The following is a 6,803-nucleotide window of genomic DNA, read 5'->3' as shown; positions in this document are numbered from 1 at the left end:
TTCTGCTATTTATCTATATTAAACTTTTATTTTTATTGTTGGTTTATCTTTATTTAAAAAAAAAAGAAGATAAGTGAAAAAGGAAAAAACTAGATGGCCGAAAGTTAATTAGGGGGTATAATCATCCTTAGATGATAATTCATATTGAAATTGAATAAAAAATTTTTGAAGATAGGATTCAGTCCTAATTTGATAGTGAGATAAGCTTTTCTTGAAGAATTTGATCGTTTATCAAACTAGTAATGAAGCTTGGACATTGTCTTATAAGAAAACCTATAAATTACATAGAAAAAGAGGGACAGAGAGGAAAATTACAGTAAATTAAAGAAACACAATAGTGAGAAGCAAAAAATAGGTGGGCAAGATTCAACAACCAGTGAGCAAGTACTAAGTTCGCCAGCATCCTCAACAATTTCCAAGCTAAGCCTATTATCACTTGGACTCAACAATTTAGCAACCTATGGCCAGACTGAATTGTCTCTTAAGCTATTCCCTATTTCTAGTTAAACCATCGTCACACCAATTCCCTCAAATCTCTATTATAGTTCCTCCTACTTTGGCCACTGCCACCATCCTCAAGAGCCAAGTACCTGACCTTGTTTTCATTAGAGTCACAGACTCAAAGACCTTATACCACCGGGAACCAAGTCCCACACAAAGAAACCTAATTCCTTGCAAACCAACTCGGCAAACAAACCCAATCCTAAGAAAGCCATGATCCTGCAAACAAAAAACAAGAACCTACAACCACCAAAATCAATAACTAAATCAGCATCACCCTAGCTCTCTTTGGCCATCAAACACACACCTGTAAAGGAAAACAAATAAACACAGTAACAAACATTGCAGCAATAACACTAAAAAATGAAAAGAAAGCCTTATCCTTCATGAGATTTGGGCTCTAATGGTCAAAGGGGAATTGAGTCTTAAAAATTTTATAATGAGGAAGCCAAAAAGAAGGGAAGAACATACCTTGAAGCAGTAATGAACGGAGTGGTGGAGGAAAAGATCTTAGAGGTTGAACTCATAGTTTTCAAAATCAGATCCACATAAGTCTAGTAAGATTTTGAAGAAACCAACCGTACCACTTGAAAGAGTAGGCCAAAACTAACGCTGCCATGAAATTTAGTAGGAACTAGTGATCGGTCGGTAACGGAGTACGGTGTCTACGACGGTGATGCGATTGAATCTCCAACATCAAAATCTAAGAAATTAAAGCTTTTGGTTTATTTCCTTTGGAACCTACAAAGAAAAAAGAGAGATCAGTTTCTTAGAGAGAGAAAAAAATGAAAACGAAGGAAAATGCTTGAAAAAAGGGCTTTTATATTATGAAGGAAATGGCAAAATCTTGGGAAAGGAAGTCAGGTTCTTTTGATCATTTTAATGACCCGCATGTCACACAATAGCTGATTCGACTAGACCCATCAACCCGTGACATTGCTAAGCCAGACCATTTGAGCTGTAAGCCAAGTCACGTAGCCTGTAAGCCATCTTATAGTTAGCAGCCAGCCACTAAACCAAGCTAATTTCATTTTTTTGGTATTTTATTTATCTTTATTTATTTATTTATTTATTTTTTGACTTTTTTTTTGCATGATTAAATTACTAAGAAAATTATAAAAATTATAAAATAAAAATAAAATTTTTAAAAATAAGTAATAATTATCCGATGATGAAATTTTTAAAAATTACAAATGGTTAATTTTTAGAAAATTTTTATGTGAAAATTTTTTTCTAAATTTGACCAAAATTGAGGAAAAATTTAGATAAAGTTTTAATAAGAATAATTAATATTTATTTTCAAAATAAAAAATCTAAATAAATTTAATAAATTTTGGGAATGAATTAATTATTATCCAATGATGTGATTTTTGGAAATTGCAAATGGAAAATTTTTAATAAATCTTTAGGTGAAGAATTTCTCTAAATTTAATCCAAACGGTGAAATAATTTAGATAAAATTTCAATAAAAATAATTGTATTCTTTTCTTAATTAAAAATAAAACTTAAATTTTTGGGTGAAAAGATTTGACAATTATCCAAGAATGAAATCTTTAAATAAATCACAAATAGTTGAATTTTCATAAGATTTCAAAAAGTAATTGTCATATTTTTTTTTTTCCAAAGATTAAGAAACTAACAAGAGTTTAGATTCTAAATTTAACTCAAATGGTGTAAAATTTAGAAATAAAACTTATATGGTATTTCTAAATAAACCCAAATGGTGAAAAATTTAAAAATAAAACTTATAGAATAAAAAATAAATTTCAATGATAAAATTCTTAGTAATCATAAATGGATGATTATCTAAGTGAGAAAAATATTTCTAATTTTGGCCCAAATGGTGGAAGAATTAGATATATTTTCAATAAAACAAAATTTAACAAAAAAATAAATTATTAAATTTTTCTAACGATTGAGCTTTTTTAAGAAAATAAATGTGATTCTTGAAAACTTTTGAGATAAAGATGTATTTTTAAGAATTTTGCTAGATTGATAGAGAAATCTTAAAAATTATTTTCAATATTTAAACATTAAGCATTTGACAGAAGAACATTAGAATATAAACCCTTAGGATAATTTTAAATTAAATGATACCATTTTAGGATAGTCGTGTATGGGGTGCTATAACCTTCCCCATACGTAACTAAACTTTCAAACCTTATTCTAATTAGTAGATCAAAATTTATTTTTTAGGGACCTTTAGTCAAGCTTAGGATATCCTAAAAGGAATAGATTCACTTAGGTGGCCAATCACACCTTAATAAAAGATTGGTTCTGACTTTTTAGGTTGTCTAATTATACGTTCCAACACTTCTTCAATAAAGACTCTTAAAAAAAAGCTTCTAGATCGTAACCATACCATAACTTATCATATAGCAACTCTTCCATACCATATATAGCTTACCAAAAATAGAATCTTGCCAAATCAAGAAAGTATATTTTTAGTCTTATTAAATTAAGCTTCTACAAAGTTGCTTCAAATCCTTCCAACTTGATCTCCATCTTCTTTCCCACACCTTGACTTGAATTTTTGAAGAAAAATCATAAATAAATTTCATCCAAAAAGTTTCCTAAATGCCCATAGAAGTTGCATCTATAATACATGCAAAATCTTACTCCAAGTAGAATTAGGAATACTTCACCAACAAGAAAAGAAATCCAATTCCAAATAGAAAAAGAAAATAGAATTGCAGCTCATCATGCCACATTATCTTTCTTATTTAATAAGAAAACTCTTTAAATGTCATGTCATCCCATAGTAATCCTATGCATGTGCACCTATACAAGCTACCATAGACTTGTAATCATGTTAAAGTACAATTTTGCCCCTATTCATTGCCAAAATTCCTTCTTTAATTCTTTGCATAAATTTTCATCTTTTTTCTTCAAGATTCATTATCTTCAACTCCATAACATTTGCCAAAGCAAATCTTGCATATTTTTCCCATTCTTGAATTTCAAGGTTTTCAAGAAAATCAAGAACTTTCAAGAACATCTCAATTACCCATAATATGATCAAAAATCATCCAAGAATCATAATAAAAACTTTAAGAATGTTCAAGAATAACCAAGAATCATTCTTTTCTTCAAGAAAACCTACAAAACAAAAAATTCAATCATTTAGGAGTAAAAGAACATTATTTTGCTAAGAAATAAGCAAAATCAACCATAAAAGTACTAGAAATAACTTTATAAAATAGAGTTATCACTAAACAACAAATTTATCTTTAAATATTCTTAAGGTTAGAAATTTTTCATTTTTGGTGAAAGCCTAAAGACTTTTTTTTTCCAACATTTTAAATATCAAAATTAATGTCGTAACGTCTAGATCCGGGGATCTATCGCTAGACATTGATTTTTAGGGAGTCGCCACCAATCTTTTTTATCTAGGTGTGATTGGCCACCTAAGGAATCTGTCCTTTTAGGGAACACCTAAGTTTAAGGGTCCCTAAAAGAATAGGTTCAGGTCTACTAACCAGAACAGAGTTCGAGAGTTTGGTTACGTGTGAGGAAGGTTATAGCACCCCCACAACGCCCATCAAAAGATGGTACCAGCTTAAATTTGTGTTATCTAAAAGCCTTAAAATTTTATCAAGTAATTAATTATTGGAAATTTTTCTCAATTGACTCTAATACTTTTAGCAGAAAAATTGAGAGAATTCCCTCACCTCAAGAGTATGCAAGAAAAACTACTGTTTCACTTACAGAGGCTCCGTCGTCGGATTATTTAAAGAAAAAAATAAAATCAAAATTAAGATAGAAAGGAAGGAAAGAATGATGATTTTTTTTTTGTAGGGAAAATTGATACTTTCAACTTTTCCCTAAAAATATTTTTTGGAAATTTCGATTTTCAAGAAAAATTGATACTTTCAACTTTTCCTCAAAAACCCTTTTTTTGAAAATTTATTTCTGAGGAAAATTGATACTTTCAACTTTTCCCCAAAAATATTTTTTTTGGAAATTTATTTTTCTTTTAAGGAAAATTGATACTTTCAACTTTTCCCTAAAAATATTTTTTTTGAAATTTTTTTATTTTTATTTAAAGAAAATAAAATAATAAAAAATAAATAAAAAGAATATTACATAAACCTAATCTAATAAATAAAAAATAAAATAAACAAAGAAAGAAAAAAAAAAAAAAAACCTGGAGCGGCTCGGATCGCGGCTCGGCTCGGCTCGGCTAAAGGAAGAGAAAACGGCTCAGGGGGAGCGGCTTGGCGGCTTGGCGCGGCTCGGCTAGGCTCGGAGGAGGGGCAGCACGCGCGGGTCGACGCTCGGGTCGGGTCGGGTTCGGAAAAACGCGCGGATCCTCTGGTTACTTAAGGCCAAAACGACGTCATTTTGGGAGGGTATAAAAGGCAATCCCCTTCGTTTTTTCGACAGACCGCTCCTCCCTCTCTCTCTCTTCTTCCCTTTTCCTCTCCCTTCTCTCTAAAAACTGAAGAACATCGGTGTCAGATTCTGGAAAATGTCACCGAAATCTGGAAATTTCACCGGAAGTTGGCCGGAAGATCGTCGGTTTCTGGGATTCTTCGCCGGAAACTGGGCAGGTCGCCGAAAACTTCAAGGTTGGCCGGAATTTTCGTCAAAAAATTCAAACTTCGCCGGAATCTGGAAATTTCCCAGAAATTTCTAGAAAAAATTTTCGCCAAAAATTTCTAAAAAATTTTTCTCACTCCCAGAACACTCTTAAACTTTTTCTAGCTTCCTATACGCCTTCTTTTCTCTCAAATCAGTAGCTTTGCTTACTGTTTTCTCTGTGTGTTTCATTCTGTTCCAAGAGGTGCTTTATATAGGGATTGATCAGGAGTTTCTGATCAATCCCAATTCCCCTTTGGAAAGGAATTCAATCTTTGAATCCAGTCTGGACTCTTTTGATTGAATTCCCACTCCCAGTGGGATTCTTCAACTTTCAATCCTAGCCCTCCAAAATAAAAATAAAAATAAAATAAAAAACTAGATAATTAGAGAAGATAAATCAACAGATATTATAGGATAAATAATAATAAAAAAATATATCAGATATATAATTAGATAAGTAAAAATACAAAAATGAATAAAATAAAAAAGATAAAAAATATATATATATACATAAATAATAAAATACACATAAATATTAACAAAAAATAAATAAATAAATATATACATATATTATTACATAATAATAATAATAAATAATACAATACATAAAATACAAAAGAAGAAGAAAAGAAAAAAAAATACAAGATAAAATTGAATTGGGCTTACCCATTTGGGCCAGGCCCAATTGATCTGGGCCGGACCCAATTGGGTGTCTACAATTAATATGAAAAGTCATCTTTGATTAAGGCTTAAATAAGATAACATGTGATTAAATTGGTTAATTTTGGCATAATGGGGTGCTAAAACCTTTCTTACACGTAACCAACTCCCGAATTTAGTTCTATTGATGTAGACTAAAACTTATTCTTTTTAGGGACCTTTAGTAAAGTATAGGACAATCTTAAAAAGAATAGATTTACATAGGTTGCCAATCACACATAGGTAAAAAAGATTGGTGGTGACTACATGATCTTTATGTCTAATGGGTAGGTTCTTAGACTTGAACATTATGACACGTTCAAAAGCTAGCATTAACCTAACCTCAACGGTAAATAATAAAAAAAGATTTTTTAGTTTAAAAGTTTGGTTTTGCAACCTAAATTAAAACTACTCAAAAGGTGCTTTTATAGTAAAAATGTGCTTTTGAAATAGAAAATAACCATATTACCTTATATTTTTAATATTCTTTTTTTTTTTTTGCATATTCTTTTAGACATTTCAATTACTCACATCACTTTTCACAACAAAACTAAACACTTCAAATTTTTAATCTTACTTTTCTTACCACACTTTTTAAATACTCTTTTTTCAATCTAATTTTTTTCTAAACCACAATAGCAATATTAGAGGTGTCAAATGAGTTAGGTGACCCATGACATGATATAATTCGGCATAGTATTTACAATCCTTAGCATGGCCTACTATTAAAAAATGGGGTTGGGCCAAACACAATATATATATCGTGTTGGGCAAGAAATTTTTAAGCCTATGAGTCGGCATAACATGGCCCATTAAGGGCCAGTGCTAGCACGTGGCATGTGTGGTAAGCATGGCATGATAAACAAGCTCAAATGTGTCGTGTCATGTTGTCATAAGATATCGGTCTGGATATTAAAATGTTAGACATAAAAATTTAAAATCATGAAAACATGGAAAGTTGCCACCAATCATTTTTTGGGTATGATTAGCCACTTAAGAATTTTACCTTTTTAATAAAA

General features: G+C 30.6%; 1 long non-coding RNA gene across 1 annotated transcript; it reads right to left on the bottom strand.

Annotated features, from left to right (window-relative positions):
* Positions 1-206: 206 nt before the first annotated feature.
* Positions 207-1,392, bottom strand: LOC149516136 (uncharacterized). The gene is made up of 2 exons (XR_016346370.1): positions 973-1,392; positions 207-808 (listed from the first exon to the last, which is right to left on the bottom strand). It is a non-coding gene; the product is annotated as an uncharacterized LOC149516136 (long non-coding RNA).
* Between the last annotated feature and the right edge of the window lie 5,411 nt (positions 1,393-6,803).

The sequence above is a fragment of the Durio zibethinus genome, chromosome 11 (genome assembly GCF_047325235.1).
Source record: "Durio zibethinus cultivar Kanyao isolate XHJ-2024 chromosome 11, ASM4732523v1, whole genome shotgun sequence".
Taxonomy (NCBI): domain Eukaryota; kingdom Viridiplantae; phylum Streptophyta; class Magnoliopsida; order Malvales; family Malvaceae; genus Durio; species Durio zibethinus.
Note: the sequence above shows the minus strand (reverse complement) of the source record. Positions and strands in the feature narration are given on the sequence as shown.